Below are 14,485 nucleotides of genomic sequence, written 5' to 3'. Positions count from 1 at the left end.
AGGGCATGTACAGTACTCGCTCCATCCACAAATCTTTACCTAACAATAAAGAGGCTATCGCTTCCGTCGGAAAAACCATCGAGGTGATTTTATAAAAAAACCCTTACTGTTTATGACATTAAACTCGTAGTATATATTAAATGTTTTTTAAAATACTCATATCTTTTAAACTGTAACTCTAAATTTAACATATTATATATGGAATTTGATTAGAAAAATATGTAGAATTTAAATATGATATTATTTTATCTGTTAAACGTTTAATAAAAATACTATCTAGGGTACAATCTTAATAAATAAGTCATTATTCGTCTTTCTTTCATACCGGTACTCATCCGGGTTGAAGATGAACACGTCAACAAAATCAGGATTAGAGATGAAACTGAAGGTCACTTGACTGATTCTTTGTACGTATTAAATCTACATGCAAGCCGTGTTAAAATAGAAGACCTGTGAAATTTTAAACTACATTGTGAAATTTTGAACTGCATTTTTGTAGGATAAGACCATCTTTATTTATGTCGTAACTACAAATTCTCAGATTATAGACCATTTTTTATAAATTAAGAGCGTGTGGTATTTCTTTCTCTCATTGCAACCCATGAGCCCTTTTGCTATCTATACCTAATAATAAAGAGGCTATTGCTTCCGTCGGAAAACCCACCGCGGTATTTTTATAAAAAAGCTCCTGTAATTTTTGTTATTCAACCCGCGCTCCATCATTATTTTAATAAATTGAAATAATTATAAAAATATTAAAAGCGTGTGGTATTTTTTTCTCCCGTTGCAACGCACGGACCCTTTTGCTAGTAAGTATACATATAGATTTGTACTTAGTCAAAATTTTAAACTTTGACCAACTTTATGAAGAATAGTAGCAACATATTTGGAAACTTCATGTAAAGACAAATCTATTGATACTAATTTGATGTCATAAATGCTAGCACTTTTTTTAATAAAATTAGTCAAAGTTCAATAAGTTTGACTGACAGAAAAGGAAAAAGTACACTTATTACCGGACGAAGGGAATACAACGTAAGGTGAGCCATGTTTTCTGAGCAGGTGGTAGGGGCGCTGCTTATTGGTTTTCCTCCGTTGTTTTAATCAATTAGTGATCTCCTTCTTTGGGGTCCGGATCTCGCTTTCACAGTGACTCGGTCTTTAGGAGTGTTCAGGTCAACTCCAACTCCAACGCACGACCTTATTCTGTCCAATCATGTCTATTTGGTGGTAAATGGACACACGAGACCGTCCAACGCGCGAGAGTAAACAATAAATGTTCGTTTTTGATACGCTTTTGACTCATTTTTGGTCCAACTTTGAGTTGCGTTTGCGGTTGAACGGACATGCGCGGACGAACGAGACAAGCGTCTTGTATTTTTCCTGGTCCGTCCGTCGGGGACACTGTCATTTTCCTCTAACCCCGTCATTTCCCTCTGCCTCCACCCTCCGCCCTTTCGCCCGCCGCCCCTTTCGGCGCTGAACGTCGGCCGCAGGACGCACACCCACCAACACCAAACTCGCCTTCTCTCGCCCTGCCCTTCGTGAAACGGACTTGCTCTTTTCTGCCGCGTCTCCACCACGACCGCTAGGTGTTGGACAATTTACCCATAAGGTTTATGGATAGTAGCGATCAATTTTTCTTTCGTAACTTCATTTGTTCATCGGGTGATTCTTCCTCGGATGATGAAGAGCTTGCGGCGGCTGCATTGGTCGTACACGACCACATTAGTAGGATGCGACCTCCGCTATGGGGATCAGTCTCTGGCCATGCTTCGGCCTTGAACCGCAATAGGAAAAGAGGGCACACACTTCTCTATGCCGATTACTTTAAGAATACCCCACTTCTCAAAGCACATAAATTTCTTCGTCATTTATGTATGTCAAGACATGCGTTTAATCGTATTCGGGAGGGAGTCGTAGCATATGACTCATTCTTTGAGTGCAAGGAGGACGCCCTTTGCAAGCTTGGCTTCTCTTCTTATCAAAAATGCATTGCGGCTTTTCACATGCTTGCATATGGAATTTCCGGTGATCTTGTGGATGAGTATGTTCGTATGAGTGAGTCCACATATCTCCAATCAATGTACAGTTTCTGCAAGGCCGTGGTGGTTGTGTTTGGCCATGAGTACATGGGAAAGCCAAATGCCGCTGATACAGAGAGGTTGTTGGCGATCAATGCCGAGGAGGCTTTCCACGCATGCTTGGTAGTATCGATTGTATGCACTAAAAGTGAAAGAACTATCCATTTGCTAGGCATGAGCAGTACAAGGGGCATGTGAAAGGTGCCACTGTCATACCTGAAGCGGTGGCTTCACAAGATCTGTGTATATGACATTATTTCTTGATGGTTCTCATAATGATATCAGTGTTCTTCAGCGTTTTCCAATGTTTGTAATAATTATAGAAGGCCACTTCCCGAAGGTCAACTTTGAGGTCAATGGTCACTAGTACAAGAAGGGATATTACCCAGTTGATAGTATCTATCCTCAGTGGTCCACTCCTGTAAAGACCATATCCAATCCACAATGAGAGAAGAGACACATGTTTGCCCACATGTAGGAGAGTGCTGGGAAGGATGTTGAGCGTGTTTAGGTGTGCTTCAGTCTCGATGGGGTATCGTTCGAAACCCTACATTGACATGAAGCACGTAGAAGCTTTGGGAGATGATGAATGGGTGTGTGATCATGCACAATATAATCGTGGAGGATGAGCGTGATGATAGCATCTACGACCAAGGGTTTCCTTTACAGGGCGAAAATGTTAAGCCTCAAGAGGCACCTGCTGCAACCTTCGAACAATTTGTTCATTTTCATCCTGAACTGCGTGATTGGCATACTCATGTCCAGCTTCAGAATGATTTGATTGAACACATGTGGACTCACATTGACAACCAATAGACCAATCAGTTTAATTTCATTTCTTTAACACAAATTTTGATTGGGTGGTAAGAGTATTTGATATTGTGTTTATTTTGATTGCGTTGTAATAAATACCATTTCAGATGTGGACCTATTTGCTATGTTTGCTTTGAACTATCTGCTCCATGTTGATTTCGAACGGATGAGATACGTCCGGAATTCGTTCGGGCATTGGGCGCACGGCCATCACATCCATAAATCCGGGCGGATACGGCCTCATTACCATCCTAAACGGATAAAAGATGAATGAAACGAGCATCTGTTTGGGGTCACGCGTAGAAGTTGGCCTCACAATAATATGATATACGTGTGTGCATTCAAAGGGTGGATGTATGTATGCGTTGATGCAGGGCCGGTCCATACATATTCCGGGCCCTCGGCGAGACGACAAAATGGGGCCCTTGTGAACAAATAAAAATTAAGAATATATTATATTTCAAAAGCAATTCAATGCATAGTATAGATTGATGGTACATAAAACTACATCATAATAGTATGAAAACAATACAGTTCTACAAAAGAGCGCTCTTCTAAGTTGCACAAAGAGACTATCATCTCGCTCTTCTAAGTATGAAAATGTTGTCTAAACTGATAGCGACTTGAACCGTTTATGTTTTTTTCACTCTCTTTTCTCAAAGATAAACATTTTTTAGAACACATGTCACCAAACAATTGCAGAAAAACTGTCAACAGAGGGAACAAAAGCACCTGAGTATGTGCATATGGCTTGACGTCGAATTGTCAATGTAGTTGCCAAGATCTGCAAGCTGCAACACTCATTCCCCGTCCCCCCTTCTCATCCCTAGATCGGCTGAAGGTTTGAAGAACAGGCCAACAAAAGAGTAGGAACTAGGTGTTGGGGAACATCGCATGGGAAACAAAAAATTTCCTACGCGCACGAAGACCTATCATGGTGATGTCCATCTACGAGAGGGGATTTTCGATCTACGTACCCTTGTAGATCACACAGCAGAAGCGTTAAGAAACACGGTTGATGTAGTGTAACGTCCTCATGTCCCTCGATCTGCCCCGCGAACCGTCCCGCGATCCGTCACACGATCCGCTCCGATCTAGTGCCGAACGGATGGCACCTCCGCGTTCAGCACACGTACAGCTCGACGATGATCTCGGCCTTCTTGATCCAGCAAGAGAGACAGAGAGGTAGATGAGTTCTCCGGCAGCGTGACGGCGCTCCGGAGGTTGGTGGTGATCTAATCTCAGCAGGGCTCCGCCCGAGCTCCGCAGAAACGCGCTCTAGAGGTAAAACCGTGGAGGTATGTGGTCGGGCTGCCTTGAAAAAGTTGTCTCAAATCAGCCCTAATACCTCAGTATATATAGGAGGTAGGGAGGGGAGGAGGCAGCCTCAAACACTTAAGGTTTGGCCGAAATTTGAGGTGGAGGAGTCCTACTCCAATCCTACTTGGAGTAGGATTCCACCTTCCCACTTGGAAACTCTTTCCACCTTGTGTTTTTCCCTTCTCAAACCTTATGGGCCTTAGTGGGAACTTCTTCCAGCCCACTAGGGGCTGGTTTATCTCTTACCATAGCCCATGAGACCCCTTGGGGCGTGACACCCCTCTCGATGGTCCCCGTCACCCCTCCCGGCACTCCCGGTACACTACCGATGAGCCTGAAACTTTTCCGATAATGCCCGAAAACTTTCCGGTAACCAAATGAGGTCATCCTACATATCAATCTTTGTTTTCGGACCATTTCGGAAACCCTCGTGACGTCCGTGATCTCATCCGGGACTCCGAACAACATTCGGTAACCAACCATATAACTCAAATACGCATAAAACAACGTCGAACCTTAAGTGTGTAGACCCTGCGGGTTCGAGAACTATGTAGACATGACCCGAGGGACTCCTCGGTCAATATCCAATAGCGGGACCTGGATGCCCATATTGGATCCTACATATTCCGAAGATCTTTATCGGTTGAACCTTAGTGCCAAGGATTCATATAATCCCGTATGTCATTCCCTTTGTCCTTCGGTATGTTACTTGCCCGAGATTCGATCGTCAGTATCCGCATACCTATTTCAATCTCGTTTACCGGCAAGTCTCTTTACTCATCCCGTAATAAAAGATCCCGCAACTTACACTAAGTCACATTGCTTGCAAGCTTGTGTGTGATGTTGTATTACCGAGTGGGCCCCGAGATACCTCTCCGTCACACGGAGTGACAAATCCCAGTCTCGATCCATACTAACTCAACGAACACCTTCGGAGATACCTGTAGAGCATCTTTATAGTCACCCAGTTACGTTGCGACGTTTGATATACACAAAGCATTCCTCCGGTGTCAGCGAGTTATATGATCTCATGGTCATAGGAACAAATACTTGACACGCAGAAAACAGTAGCAACAAAATGACACGATCAACATGCTACATCTATTAGTTTGGGTCTTGTCCATCACATGATTCTCCTAATGATGTGATCCCGTTATCAAGTGACAACAGTTGCCTATGGTCAGGAAACCTTGACCATCTTTGATCAACGAGCTAGTCAACTAGAGGCTTACTAGGGACAATGTTTTGTCTATGTATCCACACATGCACTGTGTTTCCAATCAATACAATTATAGCATGGATAATAAACGATTATCATGAACTAAGAAATATAATAATAACTAATTTATTATTGCCTCTAGGGCATATTTCCAACAGTCTCCCACTTGCACTAGAGTCAATAATCTAGTTCACATCACCATGTGATTCCAATGAATCCAACACCCATATAGTTATGGGGTCTGATCACGTCTTGCTCGTGAGAGAGGTTTTAGTCAACGGTTGTGAAACTTTCAGATCCGTGCGTTCTTTACAAATCTTTATGTCATCTTATAGATGCTGCTACTACGTGCTATTCGAAAATGCTCCAAATATCTACTCTACTATACGAATCCGTTTCACTAGTCGTAGTTATTCGGATTAGTGTCAAAGCTTGCATCGACGTAACCCTTTACGACGAACTCTTTAACCACCTCCATAATCGAGAAAAATTCCTTAGTCTATTTAGTTACTAAGGATAACTTTGACCGTTGATCAGTGATTCAATCCTGGATCACTCTGTGTACCTCTTAACAGACTTGCTGCAAGGCACACATCAGGTGCGGTACTCAGCATGGCATACTTTAGAGTCTACGGCTAAGGCATAGAAGACGACCTTCGTCTATTCTCTTTATTCTGCCGTGGTCGGGTTTTGAGTCTTACTCAAATTCACACCTTACAACACAGTCAAGAACTCCTTCTTTGCTGATCTATTTCGAATTCCTTCAAAAACTTGTCAAGGCATGCATCTTGTTGAAGCTTCTATTAAGCGTTTTGATCTATCTCCATAGATCTTGATGCTCAACGTTCAAGTAGCGCAATCCAGGTATTCCCTTTGAAAAACTCCTTTCAAACAACCTTTTATGCTTCACAGAAATTCTACATTACTTCTGATCAACAATATGTCAACCACATATACTTATCAGAAATTCTATAGTGCTCCCACTCACTTCTTTGGAAATACAAGTTTCTTATAAACCTTGTACAAACCCAAAATCTTTGATCATCTCATCAAAGTGTATATTCCAACTCCGAGATGCTTGCACCAGTCCATTGAAGGATCACTCGAGCTTGCATACTTGCTAGTATCTTTAGGATCGACAAAACCTCCTGGTTGTATCACATACAATGTTTGCTCAAGGAAACCGTCGAGGAAACAATGTTTTGACATCCTACGTGCAATATTTCATAAATAATGCAACAACTACTAACATAATTCTAATAGACTTTTAGCATCGCCACGAGTGAGAAAGTCTCATCATAGTCAACTGTTTGATCTTGTCGGAAACATCTTTGCGACAAGTCGAGCTTTTCTTAATAGTGACTTATCACCATCATTGTCTGTCTTCCTTTTAAACATCCATCTTTACTCAATAGTCCTATGACCATCAAGTAGTTCTTCCAAAGTCTACACTTTGTTTTCATACATGGATCCTCTCTAGGATTTCATGGCTTCCAGCCATTTGTCGGAATCTGGGCCCACCATTGCTTTCTCCATAACTCGTAGGTTCACTGTTGCTCAACAACATGACCTCCAAGACAGGGTTACTGTACCACTCTGCAGTAGTACACGACCTTGTCAACCTACGAGGTTTGTAGTAACTTGATCCGATGCTCGATGATCACCATCATCAGCTTTTACTTCAATTGGTGTAGGCGCCACAGGAACAACTTCCTGCGCCCTGCTACACACTGGTTGAAGTGATGGTTCAACAACCTCATCAAGTTCTACCACCCTCCCACTAAATTCTTTCGAGAGAAACCTTTCCTCGAGAAAGGATCCGTTTCTAGAAACAAACATTTTGCTTTCGGATCTGATATAGGAGATGTACCCAACTGTTTTGGATATCCTATGAAGATGCATTTATCCGCTTTGGGTTCGAGCTTATCAGACTGAAACTTTTTCACATAAGTGTCGAAGCCCCAAACTTTCAAGAAACGACAGTTTAGATTTCTCTAAACCTCAGTCTATACTGTGTCATCTCAACGGAAATACGCGGTGCCCTATTTAAAGTGAATGCGGTTGTCTCTAATGCATAAACCATAAACGATAGTGGTAATTCGATAAGAGACATCATAGCATGCACCATACCAAATAGTGCGTGGCTATGACGTTCAGACACATCATCACACTATGATGTTCCAGGTGGCATGAACTGCGAAACAATTTCCACATTGTCTTAACTGCGTACCAAAACTCGTAACTCAGATATTCATTTCTATGATCATATCGTAGACCGTTTATCCTCCCGGACGAACTTCACTCTGAAACAGAATTGAACTTTTCAATATTTCAGACTTGTGATTCATTAAGTAAATACTCTTGTATCTACTCAAATCATCATTGAAGTAAGAACATAATGATATCCACTGCGTGCCTCAGGACCCATTGGACTGCATACATCAAAATGTATCACTTCCAACAAGTTACTATCTTGTTTCATCTCAATGAAAACAAGGGCTTGCTCATGTGGTATGATTTGCATGTCAGTAGTGATTCAAAATCTAGTCAGTATAAAGATCCATCAGCATGGAACCTCTTCATGCAATTTATACCAACATGACTCAAGCGGCAGTGCCACAATTAAGTGGTACTATCATCATTACCTCGTATCTTTTGGCACCAATATCATGAACATGTGTAACACTACTATCGAGATTCAATAAACCATTGAAGGTGATTATTCAAGCAAATAGAGTAACCATTATTCTCTTTAAATGAATAATCGTATTGCAATAAACACAACCCAATCATGTTCATGCTTAACGCAAGCACCAAATAACAATTGTTTAGGTTTAACACCAATCCCGATGGTAGAGGGAGTATGCGACGTTTGATCATATCAACCTTGGAAACACTTCCAACACGTATCGTCACCTCGCCTTTAGCTAGTCTCCGTTTATGCCGTAGCTTTCATTTCGTGTTACTAATCACTTAGCAACCGAACCGGTATCCAATACCCTCATGCTACTAGGAGTACTAGTAAAGTACACATCATGTATATCAAATATACTTCTTTCGACTTTTGCCAGCCTTCTTATCTACCAAGTATCTAGAGTTGCCCCGCCTCAGTGACTGTTCCCCTCATTACAGCAGCACTTAGTCTCAGGTTTGGGTTTAATCTTGGGTCTCTTCATTAGTGCAACAACTGTTTTGCCGTTTCACGAAGTATCCCTTCTAGCCCTTGCCTTTCTTGAAACTTAGTGGATTTACAAACCATCAACTATTGATGCTCCTTCTTGATTTCTACTTTCGCAGTGTCAAACATCGCGAATCGCTCAAGGATCATTGTATCTATCCTTGATATGTTAGAGTTCATCACGAAGCTCTCACAGCTTGGTGGCAGTCACTTTGGAAAACTATCACTATCTCATCTGGAAGATTAACTCCCACTTGATTCAAGCGATTGTCGTACTCAGACAATCTGAGCACACGCTCAATGATTGAGCTTTTCTCCTTTACTTTGTGGACAAAGATGTTGGGGAACGTCGCATGGGAAACAAAAATTTTCCTACGCGCACGAAGACCTATCATGGTGATGTCCATCTACGAGAGGGGATGAGTGATCTACGTACCCTTGTAGACCGTACAGCAGAAGCGTTAGTGAACGCGGTTGATGTAGTGGAACGTCCTCACGTCCCTCGATCCGCCCCGCGAAAAATCCCGCGATCAGTCCCACGATCTAGTATCGAACGGACGACACCTCCGCGTTCAACACACGTATAGCTCGACGATGATCTCGGCCTTCTTGATCCAGCAAGAGAGACGGAGAGGTAGAAGAGTTCTCCGGCAGCGTGAGGGTGCTCCGGAGGTTGGTGATGACCTTGTCTCAGCAGGGCTCCGCCCGAGCTCCGCACAAACGCGATCTAAAGGAAAAACCGTGGAGGTATGTGGTCGGGCTGCCGTGGAAAAGTCGTCTCAAATCAGCCCTAAAACCTCTCAAGGAGCCCCAAGGGGGTCGGCCGAGCCAAGGGGGGAAGGTCTCCCCCCCAAACCGAGTTGGACTTGGTTTGGTGGGTGGGAGTCCTTCCTTCCCTTCCCACCTCCTTTTTTTCTTTCTCTTTGATTTTTCTTCCAATGCGCATAGGGCCCTTTTGGGCTGTCCCACCAGCCCACTAAGGGCTGGTGCGCCACCCTCAAGGCCTATGGGCTTCCCCGGGGTGGGTTGCCCCCCCGGTGAACTCCCGGAACCCATTCGTCATTCCCGGTATATTCCCGGTAACTCCTAAAACCTTCCGGTAATCAAATGAGGTCATCCTATATATCAATCTTCGTTTCCGGACCATTCTGGAAACCCTCGTGACGCCCGTGATCTCATCCGGGAGTCCGAACAACATTCGGTAACCAACCATATAACTCAAATACGCATAAAACAACGTCGAACCTTAAGTGTGCAGACCCTGCGGGTTCGAGAACTATGTAGACATGATCCGAGAGACTCCTCAGTCAATATCCAATAGCGGGACATGGATGCCCATATTGGATCCTACATATTCTACGAAGATCTTATCGTCTGAACCTCAATGCCAAGGATTCATATAATCCCGTATGTCATTCCCTTTGTCCTTCGGTATGTTACTTGCCCGAGATTCGATCGTCAGTATCGCTATACCTATTTCAATCTCGTTTACCGGCAAGTCTCTTTACTCGTTCCGTAATACAAGATCCCGCAACTTACACTAAGTCACATTGCTTGGAAGGCTTGTGTGTGATGTTGTATTACCGAATGGGCCCCGAGATACCTCTCCGTCACACGGAGTGACAAATCCCAGTCTTGATCCATACTAACTCAACTAACACCTTCGGAGATACCTGTAGAGCATCTTTATAGTCACCCAGTTACGTTGCGACGTTTGATACACACAAAGTATTCCTCCGGTGTCAGTGAGTTATATGATCTCATGGTCATAGGAACAAATACTTGACACGCAGAAAACAGTAGCAACAAAATGACACGATCAACATGCTACGTCTATTAGTTTGGGTCTAGTCCATCACGTGATTCTCCTAATGACGTGATCCAGTTATCAAGCAACAACATCTTGTTCATAATCAGAAGACACTGACTATCTTTGATCAACTGGCTAGCCAACTAGAGGCTTGCTAGGGACAGTGTTTTGTCTATGTATCCACACATGTAAATGAGTCTTCATTCAATACAATTATAGCATGGATAATAAACGATTATCTTGATACAGGAATTATAATAATAGCTATATTTATTATTGCCTCTAGGGCATAATTCCAACAGTCTCTCGCTTGCACTAGAGTCAATAATCTAGCCCTCACATCATCATGCGAATTACATTGTAATAAATCTAACACCCATACAATTCTGGTGTTGATCATGCTTTGGCCGTGGAAGAGGTTTAGTCAGCGGGTCTGCTACATTCAGATCCGTGTGCACTTTGCATATATTTACGTCCTCCCCTTCGACGTAGTCGCGGATGAGGTTGAAGCGTCGTTTGATGTGTCTGGACTTCTTGTGAAACCGTGGTTCCTTTGCTAAGGCAATGGCACCCGTGTTGTCACAGAACAAGGTTATTGGATTCAGTGCGCTTGGCACCACTCCAAGATCCGTCATGAACTGCTTCATCCAGACACCCTCCTTAGCCGCCTCCGAGTCAGCTATGTACTCCGCTTCACATGTAGAATCTACTACGACGCTTTGCTTGGAACTGCACCAGCTTACCGCACCCCCATTAAGAATAAATACGTATCCGGTTTGCGACTTAGAGTCGTCCAGATCTGTGTCAAAACTTGCATCGACGTAACCTTTTACGGCGAGCTCTTCGTCACCTCCATACACGAGAAACATCTCCTTAGTCCTTTTCAGGTACTTCGGGATATTCTTGACCGCTGTCCAGTGATCCACTCCTGGATTACTCTGGAACCTACCTGCCATACTTATGGCCAGGCTAACGTCCGGTCTAGTGCACAACATTGCATACATGATAGAGCCTATGGCTGAAACATAGGGGACGGAGCGCATATGCTCTCTATCCCATCAGTTGCTGGGCACTGAGTCTTACTCAATCTCGTACCTTGTAAAACTGGCAAGAACCCCTTCTTGGACTGTTCCATTTTGAACCTCTTCAAAACTTTATCAAGGTATGTGCTTTGTGAAAGTCCTATCAAGCGTTTTGATCTATCCCTATAGATCTTAATGCCTAGAATGTAAGCAGCTTCTCCTAGGTCCTTCATAGAGAAACTTTTATTCAAGTAATCCTTTATGCTCTCCAAAAACTCTACGTTGTTTCCAATCAGCAATATGTCATCCACATATAATATTAGAAACGCCATAGAGCTCCCACTCACTTTCTTGTAAATACAAGATTCTCCAACCACTTGTATAAACCCAAATGCTTTGATCACCTCATCAAAGCGTTTGTTCCAACTCCGAGATGCTTGCACCAGTCCATAAATGGATCGCTGGAGCTTGCACACCTTGTTAACATTCTTAGGATCGACAAAACCTTCAGGTTGCATCATATACAATTCTTCCTTAAGGAAACCGTTAAGGAACGCCGTTTTGACATCCATCTGCCAGATTTCATAATGGAAAAATGCAGCTATTGCTAACATGATTCTGACGGACTTAAGCATCGCTACGGGTGAGAATGTCTCATCGTAGTCAACTCCTTGAACTTGTGAAAAACCCTTTGCCACAAGTCGAGCTTTATAAAACGGTCACATTGCCGTCAGCGTCCGTCTTCCTCTTAAAGATCCATTTGTTCTGAATAGCCTTGCGACCCTCAGGCAGTACCTCCAAAGTCCACACTTTGTTCTCATACATGGATCCTATCTCGGACTTCATGGCTTCTAGCCATTTGTTGGAATCTGGGCCCACCATTGCTTCTTCATAATTTGCAGGTTCATTGTTGTCCAACAACATGATTGATAAGACGGGATTACCGTACCACTCTGGAGTAGCACGTGGTCTCGTCGACCTGCGTGGTTCGACAGAAACTTGAACCGGAGTTTCATGATCATCATCATTAACTTCCTCCTCAACCGGCGTCGCAACGACACAGGTTTCCCCTTGCCCTGCGCCACCATCCAGAGGGATGAGAGGTTCGACAACCTCGTCAAGTTCTATCTTCCTCCCACTCAATTCTCTCGGGAGAAACTCCTTCTCGAGAAAAGCTCCGTTTTTAGCAACAAACACTTTGCCCTCGGATTTGAGATAGAAGGTGTACCCAACTGTCTCTTTTGGGTAACCTATGAAGACGCACTTTTCCGCTTTGGGTTCCAGCTTTTCAGGCTGAAGCTTTTTGACATAAGCATAACATCCCCAAACTTTAAGAAACGACAACTTTGGCCTTTTGCCATACCACAGTTCGTATGGTGTCGTCTCAACGGATTTTGATGGTGCCCTATTTAAAGTGAATGCAGCTGTTTCTAATGCATAACCCCAAAACGATAACGGCAAATCGGTAAGAGACATCATAGATCGCACCATCTCTAACAAAGTACGATTACGACGTTCGGACACACCATTACGCTGTGGTGTTCCAGGCGGTGTCAATTGTGAAACAATTCCACATTGTCTTAAGTGAGCACCAAACTCGAAACTCAGATATTCACCCCCACGATCAGACCGTAGGAACTTGATCTTCTTGTTACGATGATTTTCAACTTCACTCTGAAATTGCTTGAACTTCTCAAATGTTTCAGACTTGTGCTTCATCAAGTAGACATAACCATATCTACTCAAATCGTCAGTGAAGGTGAGAAAATAACGATATCCGCCGCGTGCCTCCACGCTCATCGGACCACACACATCGGTATGTATGATTTCCAACAAGTCACTTGCATGCTCCATTGTTCCGGAGAATGGAGTCTTAGTCATCTTGCCCATGAGGCATGGTTCGCACGTGTCAAGTGAATCAAAGTCAAGTGACTCCAAAAGTTCATCAGCATGGAGTTTCTTCATGTGCTTTACACCAATATGACCTAAGCGGCAGTGCCACAAAAATATGGCGCTATCATTGTTAACTCTAACTCTTTTGGTCTCAATGTTATGTATGTGTGTATCGCTATCAAAATTCAATATGAACAATCCTCTCACATTGTGTGCATGACCATAAAAGATGTTACTCATAGAAATAGAACAACCATTATTCTCTGACTTAAAAGAGTAACCGTCTCGCAATAAACAAGATCCAGATATAATGTTGATGCTCAACGCAGGCACTAAATAACAATGATTTAAGTTCATAACTAATCCTGATGGTAACTGAAGTGAAACTGTGCCGACGGCGATTGCATCAACCTTGGAACCATTTCCTACGCGCATCGTCACTTCATCTTTCGCGAGCCTTCGTCTATTCCGCAGTTCCTGTTTCGAGTTGCAAATATGAGCAACAGAACCGGTATCGAATACCCAGGCACTACTATGAGAGCCGGTTAAGTACACATCAATAACTTGTATATCAAATATACCTGATTTTTCTTTGGCCGCCTTCTTATCTGCCAGATACTTGGGCAATTGCGCTTCCAGTGACCCATACCCTTGCAATAGTAACACTCCGTTTCAGGCTTAGGTCCAGCTTTGGGTTTCTTCGTCGGATTGGCAACAGGCTTGCCGTTCTTCTTTGAGTTACCCTTCTTGCCTTTGCCGTTTCTTTTGAAACTAGTGGTCTTATTCACCATCAACACTTGATGCTCTTTACGGAGTTCAGACTCTGCGACTTTCAGCATCGCAAACAACTCGCCGGGAGACTTGTTCATCCCTTGCATGTTGTAGTTCAACACAAAGCTTTTATAGCTTGGCGGCAGTGATTGAAGGATTCTGTCAGTGATAGCCTCTTGCGGGAGTTCAATCCCCAGCTCAGCTAGACGGTTTGAGTACCCAGACATTTTGAGCACATGTTCACTGACAGACGAGTTTTCCTCCATCTTGCAAGCATAGAATTTATCGGAGGTCTCATACCTCTCGATCCGGGCATTCTTCTGAAAGATAAACTTCAACTCCTGGAACATCTCAAATGCTCCATGACGCTCAAGG

Source organism: Hordeum vulgare, chromosome 2H (genome assembly GCF_904849725.1).
Source record: "Hordeum vulgare subsp. vulgare chromosome 2H, MorexV3_pseudomolecules_assembly, whole genome shotgun sequence".
In the NCBI taxonomy this organism is placed as follows: domain Eukaryota; kingdom Viridiplantae; phylum Streptophyta; class Magnoliopsida; order Poales; family Poaceae; genus Hordeum; species Hordeum vulgare.
This window is presented reverse-complemented; position numbering follows the sequence as displayed.